The sequence below is a fragment of the Salvelinus namaycush genome, chromosome 3, assembly GCF_016432855.1.
Source record: "Salvelinus namaycush isolate Seneca chromosome 3, SaNama_1.0, whole genome shotgun sequence".
Classification (NCBI taxonomy): domain Eukaryota; kingdom Metazoa; phylum Chordata; class Actinopteri; order Salmoniformes; family Salmonidae; genus Salvelinus; species Salvelinus namaycush.
In genome coordinates, this window is record NC_052309.1 from 82,575,307 (window position 1) to 82,590,306 (window position 15,000).

At 46.3% G+C, this 15,000-nt stretch overlaps 1 pseudogene; it reads right to left on the reverse strand.

The window, feature by feature from the left end:
* Positions 1-13,917, reverse strand: part of LOC120044672 — a 33,858-nt pseudogene extending 19,941 nt beyond the window's left edge.
* Between the last annotated feature and the right edge of the window lie 1,083 nt (positions 13,918-15,000).

Sequence of the window (15,000 nt, forward strand, 5' to 3'; positions counted from 1 at the left end):
TCCCCCCATGGCTAGTCAACTATCACTCATACCTTCCTCCCCGTCCCCCCATGGCTAGTCAACTATCACTCATACCTTCCTCCCCGTCCCCCCATGGCTAGTCAACTATCACTCATACCTTCCTCCACATCCCCCCATGGCTAGTCAACTGTCACTCATACCTTCCTCCACATCCCCCCATGGCTAGTCAACTATCACTCATACCTTCCTCCCCATCCCCCCTTGTCTATTCAACTATCACTCATACTTTCCTCCCCGTCCCCCCATGGCTAGTCAACTATCACTCATACCTTCCTCCACATCCCCCCATGGCTAGTCAACTATCACTCATACCTTCCTCCACATCCCCCCATGGTTAGTCAACTATCACCAATACCTTTCTCCCCGTCCCCCCATGGCTAGTCAACTATCACTCATACCTTCCTCCCTGACCCCCATGGCTAGTCAACTATCACTCATACCTTCCTCCACATCCCCCCATGGCTAGTCAACTATCACTCATACCTTCCTCCCCGTCCCCCCATGGCTAGTCAACTATCACTCATACCTTCCCCCCCTATCCCCCCATGGCTAGTCAACTATCACTCATACCTTCCTCCCCGTCCCCCCATGGCTAGTCAACTATCACTCATACCTTCCTCCCCGTCCCCCCATGGCTAGTCAACTATCACTCATACCTTCCCCCCCTATCCCCCCATGGCTAGTCAACTATCACTCATACCTTCCTCCCCGTCCCCCCATGGCTAGTCAACTATCACTCATACCTTCCTCCACATCCCCCCATGGCTAGTCAACTGTCACTCATACCTTCCTCCACATCCCCCCCATGGCTAGTCAACTATCACTCATACCTTCCTCCCCATCCCCCCTTGTCTATTCAACTATCACTCATACCTTCCTCCCCGTCCCCCCATGGCTAGTCAACTATCACTCATACCTTCCTCCACATCCCCCCATGGCTAGTCAACTATCACTCATACCTTCCTCCACATCCCCCCATGGTTAGTCAACTATCACCAATACCTTTCTCCCCGTCCCCCCATGGCTAGTCAACTATCACTCATACCTTCCTCCCTGTCCCCCCATGGCTAGTCAACTATCACTCATACCTTCCTCCACATCCCCCCATGGCTAGTCAACTATCACTCATACCTTCCTCCCCGTCCCCCCATGGCTAGTCAACTATCACTCATACCTTCCCCCCCATCCCCCCATGGCTAGTCAACTATCACTCATACCTTCCTCCCCGTCCCCCCATGGCTAGTCAACTATCACTCATACCTTCCTCCCCGTCCCCCCATGGCTAGTCAACTATCACTCATACCTTTCCCCCCTATCCCCCCATGGCTAGTCAACTATCACTCATACCTTCCTCCCCGCCCCCCCATGGCTAGTCAACTATCACTCATACCTTCCTCCACATCCCCCCATGGCTAGTCAACTATCACTCATACCTTCCTCCACATCACCCCATGGCTAGTCAACGATCACTCATACCTTCCTCCCCGTCCCCCCATGGCTAGTCAACTATCACTCATACCTTCCTCCACATCACCTCATGGCTAGTCAACTATCACTCATACCTTCCTCCACATCACCTCATGGCTAGTCAACTATCACTCATACCTTCCTCCCCGTCCCCCCATGGCTAGTCAACTATCACTCATACCTTCCTCCCCGTCCCCCCATGGCTAGTCAACTATCACTCATACCTTCCCCCCCTATCCCCCCATGGCTAGTCAACTATCACTCATACCTTCCTCCCCGTCCCCCCATGGCTAGTCAACTATCACTCATACCTTCCTCCACATCCCCCCATGGCTAGTCAACTGTCACTCATACCTTCCTCCACATCCCCCCCATGGCTAGTCAACTATCACTCATACCTTCCTCCCCGTCCCCCCATGGCTATTCAACTATCACTCATACCTTCCTCCCCGTCCCCCCATGGCTAGTCAACTATCACTCATACCTTCCTCCACATCCCCCCATGGCTAGTCAACTATCACTCATACCTTCCTCCACATCCCCCCATGGTTAGTCAACTATCACCAATACCTTTCTCCCCGTCGCCCCATGGCTAGTCAACTATCACTCATACCTTCCTCCCTGTCCCCCCATGGCTAGTCAACTATCACTCATACCTTCCTCCACATCCCCCCATGGCTAGTCAACTATCACTCATACCTTCCTCCCCGTCCCCCCATGGCTAGTCAACTATCACTCATACCTTCCCCCCCTATCCCCCCATGGCTAGTCAACTATCACTCATACCTTCCTCCCCGTCCCCCCATGGCTAGTCAACTATCACTCATACCTTCCTCCCCGTCCCCCCATGGCTAGTCAATTATCACTCATACCTTTCCCCCCTATCCCCCCATGGCTAGTCAACTATCACTCATACCTTCCTCCCCGCCCCCCCATGGCTAGTCAACTATCACTCATACCTTCCTCCACATCCCCCCATGGCTAGTCAACTATCACTCATACCTTCCTCCACATCACCCCATGGCTAGTCAACGATCACTCATACCTTCCTCCCCGTCCCCCCATGGCTAGTCAACTATCACTCATACCTTCCTCCACATCACCTCATGGCTAGTCAACTATCACTCATACCTTCCTCCACATCACCTCATGGCTAGTCAACTATCACTCATACCTTCCTCCCCGTCCCCCCATGGCTAGTCAACTATCACTCATACCTTCCTCCCCGTCCCCCCATGGCTAGTCAACTATCACTCATACCTTCCTCCCCGTCCCCCCATGGCTAGTCAACTATCACTCATACCTTCCTCCCCGTCCCCCCATGGCTAGTCAACGATCACTCATACCTTCCTCCCCGTCCCCCCATGGCTAGTCAACTATCACTCATACCTTCCTCCACATGCCCCCATGGCTAGTCAACTATCACTCATACCTTCCTCCCCGTCCCCCCATGGCTAGTCAACTATCACTCATACCTTCCTCCCCGTCCCCCCTTGGCTAGTCAATCATCAATCACACTGCCCTCACCATAGGCTTTGATTAGATGAACTCTTTAACACTGCAATTACAATGATGCTCAATAGATCTCCAGTTCCATAATGGTATGAGTGAGTGTGTTTCTGTATGTGTATGTGTTCATATGTCCCTTTAGAATAGAGAGAATGGGAAGGAATGAATAGGTCCACAGTGCAGCAGCATGGGGTGGGGCCGAGGCTATAGGCTTGCTGCAGGAGGTTGTGTGTGTGTGTGTGTGTGTGTGTGTGTGTGTGTGTGTGTGTGTGTGTGTGTGTGTGTGTGTGTGTGTGTGTGTGTGTGTGTGTGTGTGTGTGTGTGTGTGTGTGTGTGTGTGTGCTTTTCTAGAGAGAGGGTGTGTCCTCATCTTCATCTGAACCAGCACATCCATCCCTTTAGAGTCTTTAAATAACATCCCCTGTCCTACAAAACTACACAACAGGAGACGTCTTCAATCCCTCTACTTCAACAGAGCTGTTTGGTATACTACACCCAATCTACTGACACAATATCACACATCCAAGAACCCCATGTTGAACATGTTCACTGTAGTCAACTCCTGTTAACCAGCACGTGTTCCATCTTTTCCATTCATTTAGCCTCATTAAAGTGCACGCTCACGCTCACGCACACGCACACACACACACACACACACACACACACACACACACACACACACACACACACACACACACACCAGGTTCAGTGCATTGTGTAACCGAGCAGCTCTCCTTTAATAATTTCAGTAAAAGCCCATACATGAATGAGGTTGTGTCCCAAATACCATCCTATTCCCTATGTAGAGCCCATAGGACTTTGGTTAAAACTAGTGCAGTATATAGGGGAAAGGGTGCCATTTAGGACGCAGCCTGAGGTAGTAGAAAATAAATCCTCAATGGCTAAATATAGAACCAGAACAATAGATGAAGCTGTCTGTAAAACTCATTGAAATATTATAGGCTAATTAAATAATATTGCATATTGAAGTCCCTTTAATGACATTCAAAGCCTAATCAAATTGAGCGTGTTGCTTTACATAAGAGTCTAAGCTATTAAGTGAACATATGGAATAGTTTTAAGATGGTCATACCAAGGATCATTTAGCTATTAGATTTGGAATTTAAGGACTCACACAGCATTGCCATGACATTGTATTGCTGCTCTGTACTTCTCTGGGGGAACCATTCACTGATTCAAAACAGAGATGGAATTCCACAGGAATAAAAGGTTTCATACTCTTCTGTCTGTCATCAGAGCACACACTCACCTAACCCCTGACTTCTGGCAGACTGCTCTGCATGACTTCTACTAGTTTTTTATTTAACTAGACAAGTCAGTTCAGAACAAATTCTTATTTACAATGACTGCCTATACCCCCCCCCCCCCCTCCAGCCTGGGAACAAACCAAGGTCTGTAGTGACACTTCTAGCACCGCAATGCAGTGCCTTAGACCGCTGCGCCACTCTCTGGAGGGGTAATGAGGAGTGTGTGTGTGTGTGTGTGTGTGTGTGTGTGTGTGTGTGTGTGTGTGTGTGTGTGTGTGTGTGTGTGTGTGTGTGTGTGTGTGTGTGTGTGCGTGTGTGCACGCGTGCGTGCGTAAGGAACATCAGTGGGATACTCACAGTGTACTCTGCGTCACAGCAGGAGAAGAATCCAGGACCAGAGAGAGATGGAGAGAGACAAAGAGGGGAGGGAGTTTAACGAGAGGAGAGAAAGAGAGAGAGAGAGAGGGAGGGAGAGTGAAAGATGAGAGGGAGTTAAACAAGAGGAGAGAGGGGGCGAGAGAAAGAGAGAGAAAGGGGGAGGGAGTTAAACAAGAGGAGAGAGAGAAAAAGGGGAGGGAGTTAAACAAGAGGAGAGAGGGAGAAAAAGAAAAAAAGAAAGAGGAGATAAACAAGAGAAGAGAGGGGGAGAGAACATCATGTGTTAAGAGGACACCTGAGAAGGACAACAAGGAGCAGCAGGAGCTTGTTTTCTTTTATAGCTCTCTAATAATATGACCCTCTCATCATGTCCTCCTCCATCACTCACTCCATCCCTCCCAACAAGCTATTGGGATTCTTCTCTCTGAGGAAGGGAATAGTGTGTGTGTTCGTGTGTGTGTGTGTGGTAGGGGGATGAAGCTGGGGAATACGTTGGGTCTGAACAGATAGAGAAGGTTGAGAACAGATAGAGCTCTTAGTCAGACCAGTCCAAAATAGCCAACCAGGACAAACAGTCCCTGTGCAGAGTACAGTACAGTCCATCACCTAGCTATACACCATTATCACAATGTCTATCAGAGTACAGTACAGTCCATGGTTTGAATCCAAGAGCCGGCAAGGTGGAAAAATGTGCCGTTCATCCCTTGAGCGAGGCAGTTAACAACCAACAACAATTGCTCACGGGGCTGAAGACGAGGATGTGGATTAAGGCAGCCCCCGCACCTCTCTGATTCAGAGGGATTAAATGTGGAAGACACATTTGGGTTGAATGCATTCAGTTGTACAACTGACCAGGTATCCCCTTTCCTCCTTTCCGTTATCAGACACACTGTACTGTCCTGTACTGCTCTTCCCCTCAGGGATAAGAGGGACCAGAACAGAGAGAGAGAAAGACTGATAGTAATCAGAGGTGTTACAGGGTAATGGTCATAGTAGGTTACCTGTGATGGTGTAGGTAGTAGTGTAGAGGTGTTACAGTGTAATGGTCCTAGGAGTGGTTACCTGTGATGGTGTAGGTAGTAGTGTAGAGGTGTTACAGTGTAATGGTCCTAGGAGTGGTTACCTGTGATGGTGTAGGTAGTAGTGTAGAGGTGTTACAGTGTAATGGTCCTAGGAGTGGTTACCTGTGATGGTGTAGGTAGTAGTGTAGAGGTGTTACAGTGTAATGGTCCTAGGAGTGGTTACCTGTGATGGTGTAGGTAGTAGTGTAGAGGTGTTACAGTGTGATGATGGACCTAGGAGTGGTTACCTGTGATGGTGTAGGGGTAGTAGTTCCAGGCCTTCTCTGTCACATAGAAGATTTTAGGGACCACCGCCCTGGCCCAGCTAGGGAGCTTACTGAAAGAGAGAAGACAAGTGAGCTGAATGAAATAAGGGAGAAGTGGAGTGAAGAATAGAGAGAAGCAAGGGAACGAGGGATGAGAAGAGACAAGAAGAGGGGAGAAGTAGAGGTCAGGTGGAGCACAGCGAGAGATAGAGAACAGCATCAAACGGAAACGAGAGAAGACATGACATCCATCTGAATCATAGACCTGAACCCTTCCACCCCTTGCTATCCCTTCCTCACTGTTAGACCCTATGCAGTATCTGGCGCCAGCTGTGAGGAGCTGAAAATGGAGACTGCTGGGTGGCCATTGCGGCTCAAAATTCTGTAGATTATGGTGATTTTACTGGGCAACCTGCAACAAAAGGGAGAGGACGGAGCACAGAGAACACAGCCAGGGGTTCTCTCATTCAGAACTAAAGGAACCTCTGTGACTATCATGGTCTGATGGTCTGACCTTGTAGCCAATCAGGGAGAACCCATTCAAGAATGTCCTATCTAAACCTAACCAGAGAACCAGAGCTGGAAGGATGAGCAGGAAAGATGTCTGCTGCCGTGATGCTGAGGTGGATGCAAAATGGTAAGTTAAAACTGTTAAATACGAGGAGAGAGGAGAAGAATCCTATGAGAACAAATTACATTGAGAATGATATTTTGAGCCCTGGGTGGAGGCATAAACTTTATTAGAGGCATAAAGCATATTTTATCCCAATTCCATCCGGACACTACATTTGTGTGGATGAATCGAAGCAGAAAGCCCGCAACAGCAAAAGCCAACAGGTACAGCCCAAACGGCTGTGTATGAGGGACACAGACCCATAAATATTGTGGGTGTCACGGGTGGGTTTACTGCAGTCAATATCATACATTGGAGAAGTGCAGACTGCAGCACCAGGCCAGCCATAAAGTTGCAAATAGCTCTGTCAACAGAAGGTGGGCGGCTGCCATTTTAAACAGCCAAATGCCACTGGGGGAGGATTCTCACTCAAAATGCTAAATTTACTGAGTAATGTTGGAGCACAACCCTCCCTCAGCCTTGTTGATTAGATGGCTGAATCACATGAGGTTGGGGGCACCTTAATTGGGGAGGACGGGCTGGTGGAACGGTATCAAATACATAAAACACATTGTTTCCATGTGCTTGGTGCCATTCCATGCGCTCCGTTACGACCGTTATTATGGGCCGTCCTCCCCTCAGCAGCCTCCTGTGGGATGAATATTGTGTTCCTGTTGGTCCCAGTCTACAGATCCTCCAGTCGTTAATCTCGTGTCAGTTCCACAGAGGACTGACATGCTGTGTTCATTGCACTCTCACTGACAGACCTTTAAATAGCAAAGTATAGAGGACCACTTTTATGTCCTCACCCTCCCTTTCTGCACACACACACTCTCACACGCACGTACTTGTCTGGCTGTGGTAGCAGGTGGTCTGTGGGTGGGAAGGCAGGTACAGCATCCCAACGTGACTGTTCAAATGATCCACCACTTACACTACGCTGATCTCCTCTCCCATCAGAGCTCACACAGGCAGCTTACCAGTCGTACTTCTGTCTGAAAACCTACACTCCTCTCTGTCTTTTCAAGTTCTTTCTCTTTCTGCCTCACCTGGCATTCTAAAATCTAAACCCTACACTCAAATCTCTACAGGGAAGTGAATGGTAACAATGTGTGCTAAATTAGAACTAAGGTTTTGAAATTACGTTTAAAAACTTGAGTTTCAGAAGTGGGCATCTGTAACCTGTGAACTGGGACCCTGTACCACCCATAGATACCATACATTAATGGTGTCACCCATAGATACCATACATTACTGGTACCACCCATAGATACCATACATTAATGGTGTCACCCATAGATACCATACATTACTGGTACCACCCATAGATACCATACATTACTGGTGCCACCCATAGATACCATACATTACTGGTACCACCCATAGATACCATACATTACTGGTACCACCCATATATACCATACATTACTGGTACCACCCATAGATACCATACATTACTGGTACCACCCATAGATACCATACATTACTGGTGCCACCCATAGATACCATACATTACTGGCACCACCCATAGATACCATACATTACTGGTGCCACCCATAGATACCATACATTACTGGCACCACCCATAGATACCATACATTACTGGTGCCACCCATAGATACCATACATTACTGGTGCCACCCATAGATACCATACATTACTGGTACCACCCATAGATACCATACATTACTGGTGCCACCCATAGACACCATACATTAATGGTGCCACCCATAGATACCATACATTACTGGTGCCACCCATAGATACCATACATTACTGGTACCACCCATAGATACCATACATTACTGGTGCCACCCATAGATACCATACATTACTGGTGCCACCCATAGATACCATACATTAATGGTACCACCCATAGATACCATACATTACTGGTATCACCCATAGATACCATAAATTATTGGTATCACCCACATATACCATACATTACTGGTACCACCCATAGATACCATACATTACTGGTACCACCCATAGATACCATACATTACTGGTACCACCCATAGATACCATACATTACTGGTACCACCCATAGATACCATACATTACTGGTACCACCCATAGATACCATACATTACTGGTACCACCCATTACCATGACCTGCGGCCCAAATGTCACTATATTCCCTATGGTCAAAAGTAGTGGACATTTTGCCATAGGGAATATTGCATTATAAAGGGATTAGGGTGCCATTTAAGATGTCGCCCATCTCTGACCCGGTTTGTACCTATCTGACCCCCTGGAAACCAATCAGAGTGCCTCCTCGCGTCCCAGACACCTAATGAAGTCAGTGAATGGGAGATAGATAACACTCCATAGGGACCAGACACCTAATGAAGTCAGTGAATGGGAGATAGATAACGCTCCATAGGGACCAGACACCTAATGAAGTCAGTGAATGGGAGATAGATAACGCTCCATAGGGACCAGACACCTAATGAAGTCAGTGAATGGGAGATAGATAACACTCCATAGGGACCAGACACCTAATGAAGTCAGTGAATGGGAGATAGATAACACTCCATAGGGACCAGACACCTAATGAAGTCAGTGAATGGGAGATAGATAACACTCCATAGGGACCAGACACCTAATGAAGTCAGTGAATGGGAGATAGATAACGCTCCATAGGGACCAGACACCTAATGAATTTAGTGAATGGGAGATAGATAACACTCCATAGGGACCAGACACCTAATGAAGTCAGTGAATGGGAGATAGATAACGCTCCATAGGGACCAGACACCTAATGAAGTCAGTGAATGGGAGATAGATAACGCTCCATAGGGACCAGACCCATGGAATCAATAGAGAGCAGTTCCTTCCGCCAGGCAGGCAGGTCTGCTGTGATCAGAATGAAACAGTCCGGAACACAGTTAGACCTGATGGATTTCCCAGAGCAGCACACTGCAAGACCAGGGCCGTGACTTTCTGTGACTGTCCGACAACGCTGTCCACTTAGTGCATGAAGAACCCCTTGGGTTGTGACGGTTGCCTGGCTGGTGGAGGATTTGGCTAAATTTGGATCTGGGAGGCTGTTTCCATTGGCGACCGCATCTTGACCATGTCCCAAACTGGAATGAACCCACTCTGCTAAACTGTGTTCCTGGTCACATCTCTGATGATGAGTCAGTGACCCAGTTGATTGACTCTGATCTGTCAGTATTACACAGACAGACAGACAGACAGACAGACAGACAGACAGACAGACAGACAGACAGACAGACAGACAGACAGACAGACAGACAGACAGACAGACAGACAGACAGACAGACAGACAGACAGACAGACAGACAGACAGACAGACAGACAGACAGACAGACAGACAGACAGACAGAGAGGTATGTGTGTTTGAGATAAAGAGAGAAAGAACAAAACATTTTAAAAAGAAAGAAATAGGGAGAAAGAGTGAGGGAGAGACAAAGACAGAGAACGAGAGACGGAGGTATACAGTATGCATGTTTGAGTATGAAAGAGCAAGCGGGCTTGCTTGTGCATGCAGTGTGTATGTTATCATGTGTCTCTGTGTGTGAAAGTGTGTGACTGATTGGGTCAAATCCAGGGCCAACTCACAGAAAAGGCATTAGTGAAGCAGAACGTGTATTTCAGACTCACCAGTGCGTTTAACAGCAAATTCAATTGTGATCTAAATCTACATAATGGAGAATCAAATATTCAATTTCACACAGTAATCATGTTCAACAGAGTGTGGAGATGGACTAACAGAGAAAATGGGATTGAAATGACAAATGCAATAAAATAGATTGCTCTCCTATGGCTAGAACCTGTGAGACCTATAATGTCTTAAAATCTTTATGTCCTCTTATGAGTGTTTTATGGAACCTCCATGTCCATACTGTGTACAGCATACCACTGACCTCAGTGCTGGTGTTCTATTCTATAATATTCTATTAACTTCTGTTCTGTTCTATTCCATTCTGTTTTTATTCTATTCTATTCCATTCCAATCTGGTCCCTTGTGGCTCAGTTGGTAGAACATGGTGCTTGCAACGCCAGGGTTGTGGGTTTGATTCCCACAGGGGACCAGTATGAATCAAAAGTATGAAAATGTATGTACTCACTACTTACTGTAAGTCGCTGTGGATTAGAGTGTCTGCTAAATGACTATTATTCTGTTAAAAAAAGAATTCTCCATTCTATTAAATTCCATTCTATTCCAATCTATTCCATTCCGTTCTGTTTTATTCCATTCTATTCTGATCTATTCCCTTCTATTCTATTCCATTCTATACTATACTATTCCATTTCATAATGTTCTATTATTTTCCATTCTATTATGTTCCATTCTATTCTATTAAGTGACCCATAATGACAGGAGGATATCACAATACTATTTAAGTTCCTCGGCATACACATCACGGACAAACTGAAATGGTCCACCCACACAGTCAGTGTGGTGAAGAATGCGCAACAGCGCCTCTTCAACCTCAGGAGGCTAAAGAAATGTGGCTTGTTATCTAAAACCCTCACAAACTTTTACAGATGCACAATTGAGAGCATCCTGTTGGGCTGTATCACCGCCTAGTACGGCAACTGCCCTGCCCACAACCGTAAGGCTCTCCAGAGGGTGGTGGTCTGCACAACGCATCACCGGGGGCAAACTACCTGCCCTCCAGGACACCTACAGCACCCGATGTCACAGGAAGGCCAAAAAGAGGGCAACAACCACCCGAGCCACTGCCTTTTCACCCCGCTAGCATCCAGAAGGCGAGGTCAGTACAGGTGCATCAAAGGTGGGACCGAGAGACTGAAAAACTGCTTCTATCTCAAGGCCATCAGACTGTTAAACAGCCATCACTAACACAGAGAGGCTGCTGCCTACATACAGACTCGCAAAATCATGGGCCACTTTAATAAATGGATCACAAGTCACTTTAATAATGTTTACATATCTTACATTACTCATCTTATATGTATATACTGTATTTTATACCATCTATTGCATCTTGCCTATGCCGCTCTGTCATCGATCATCCATATATTTATATGTACATATTCTTATTCCATCCCTTTAGATGTGTGTGTATTAGGTAGTTGTTGTGGAATTGTTAGATTACTTAGATATTACTGCACTGTCGGAACTAGAAGCACGAGCATTTCGCTACACTCGCAATAACATCTGCTAACCATGTGTATGTGACCAATAAAGTTTGATTTGATTTAGATTATAAAATGGTTGGGCCTGAGTAAAAGTGACTGGGCCAACATTTTCCAGTAAAAATACAGCAAAAATAACTGAACATTTTTGCAATCACATTGCATCATTTAACACATGATAAATGTGACCAAGAAACACCACAAAATGTCCTTGTCAAACAAGCCCTTTTTAGGCCTACTGCCAAGAACAGATGTAAGATCTTAACTTGAGCATGTTTGCTACAGCATGAGAATAATTCTGCAGCAACAGGACATGTGAAGTGTTATGTGGAATATGATTACATTTACATTTTTGTAGGGGTAGATACATATTTTGTAAAGGAAAAGTCTGAAATTTCAATGTGTAAACTACACACTTCAGAAGCCTTTTAAAACCTCCAATACACTACCAGTTTTACATTTACTGCATTTCTACTAAGATCCTACATCTGTAGCCAGCGCAGCTACACAAGTTACAACCTCTTACAGCAACACTGCTGACAAAACTGTCCAACTCAGACAGTAAACATAATGAAATACACAACATCATAGGCGTGTGAGTTTCATGTTTGGTGTAGCAGTTCAGCCCCGACGAGAGGAACATTTTTAAGGAGCATTGGGGTGGGGGTGGGAAGCCTTTTATAAACACATTTCAGCCAATTCTACGATACTCCTTATCAGAATCTTTAATATGATACTACAAACATGACAAGGTAGGCCTAGGATACTCTGCTGACACTGACAAACTGAGATCAATGAAAATGACCTTGTCTTGAATGCAACCCTCTAATCTAGGCCTACGAGAAGGGGAGACACATATTGTACAATATGACCTCCATCTAGCCTGGAGGAGAAAAGTATTGTCCTAAACTTTCCAGTGGCACTGACTCACCCAATGAAGACAGTGAATATGGCACTCCCCAAGGATATGTCTGGCACTCCCCAAGGATATGTCTGGCACTCCCCAAGGATATGTCTGGCACTCCCCAAGGATATGTCTGGCACTCCCCAAGGATATGTCTGGCACTCCCCAAGGATATGTCTGGCACTCCCCAAGGATATGTCTGGCACTCCCCAAGGATATGTCAGACGCTCTCCGCTAGTGCCAAGAGATTAGTCCTGCTGTAGCTTACTAATGGGAATAAACTACACAACACCTTATGCTTAAATCACTTGAAAGGATCCTTCGGAGTATACAGTATGTGACTTTTGTGTTGACTGTATCTTCTGTGGGCAAGTATTCAATCTGCAGGACCATGGCTTTGTGACGTCTGGTTTGCTTAATATGAGGAATTTGATGTATAGCATTTCATTTTATTTTTTACTTTTACTGAAGTATGACAATTGAGTACTTTCCCCACCACTGTACACATAAATCCAGATACTTTAAGACTTTTACTCAACTAGTATTTTACTGGGAAACTTTCACTTTTACTTAAGTTGTTTAAGTCGGTTTCTATTAAAGTAACTTTACATATATTTTTTGTGTGTACTTTTTACCCCTTTTTCTCCACAATTTCGTGATATCCTATTGGTAGTTACAGTCTTGTCCCATCACTGCAACTACCAACTCGGAAGAGGTGAAAGTTGAGAGCCATGCGTCCTCCAAAACACAACCCTACCAAGCCGCACTGCTTCTTGACACACCGCTCGCTTAACCCGGAAGCCAGCCTCACCAATGTGTAGGAGGTACAACTGGCAACCGTGTAAGCATGCATTTGCCCAGCCCGCCACAGGAGTCGCTAGAGCGCGATGGGACAAGGATATCCTGGCAGGCCAAACCCTCCCCTAACCCGGACGATGCTGGGCTAATAGTGCGCTGCCTCATGGGTCTCCCGGTCTTGGCCAGCTGTGACACAGCCTGGATCTGTAGTGGCGCCTCAAGCACCACAGTGCAGTGCTTTAGACCGCTACGCCACTCGGGAAACCGGTAACTTTATTTTCACTCAAGTATGACAATTGAGTACTTTTCCCAACACAGTTGGTAAGTACACACTTACTTGTTGAGGTAGACCCGTTTTTTCTGTGAACTGTCCCTGTCCATGTGTGGGGTCCTCGTAGGGTTCGTTCTGCACCACCTCCACTCCTTCTCCACGCTCACTCTGCTCATGGCTGTGCTTGCTGATCATATACAGCTGGCCAATCCTGTACTGGAAGACAGACAGACAGACAGAGACAGACAGACAGAGAGACAGACAAACAGATAGTGAGACAGACGTGGTTTTAGATCCACCGTTCTAATGTTAGCTGTACAACAAATTGGAATGTTTCCAAACATTGTAGGAACGTTCATTGTTTGCAGGAATACATAGAGTAAGAGGACAGCTTTAGCATGAGGCCATATAAAGATCATTAATAAGTTAAGATTAGTTGAGTATAATTAGGAATTTTATTGAGTGAAAATCTAAGGCTGTTGAAGAATGATGGTAAAATAAAACCACTAGTAAATCTCCCATTTAATGTTAGGCATCAGAATAATAACTTCATGACCATCATTAAACATATCGGCCCAGATCAGGTGCTATCCCAAGATCATAAATACCAGAGTTACAACAACCATGGCATATTCACACCTGGCAACCGTCTCCATAACAACCAAACACATGATTTAAAAGAGTCATCCACACCATAACAACAGACATGTCCATATTAGCCCCACCCCCGAGCTAGCTCTAAACAACAGAACAATAGCAACAGTCGCCCACGCTAGGTGATACCATATCCCAGAGGCCTCCAGTCTAGTCAACACTCACAATCCTTCACTCATCGCACACCCGCATGGACCGTGAGGGCATACGACCGTGTTGCTGTGAGCGACAGGGATGGTGTCATACGGTAACAATTTCCAACTCGGGTGGAAAACATGAGAAGGGAGAGCAGGAGGGGGGATCTCGACAGCTTTGGGAGCGCGGTTTTCCCATTCGTAGTCCAGGAAATCAATACTGAACTGTGACTAACATATATGACCCTGGTAGTCCTCTCAGGGACACAGGGGCTCAGTGCCTGCATCCCAAATCCCTACATAGTGTACTACTTTAGACCAGGACCTATAGGGCTCCGGTCAAAACTAGTGTACTATATAGGGACTAGGGTGCCATTCGGGACTCAACCAGTGGCTCAGAGTGTAGCTTCCTATAGAGTTCCAGAGATACCTAGACTAATCTAGGAGAGGGAACAGAAACAGGCCATGGGGCTCTGACTTGTGGCTGACACTTCTTTTGATGATGTACCCCCATGACGTC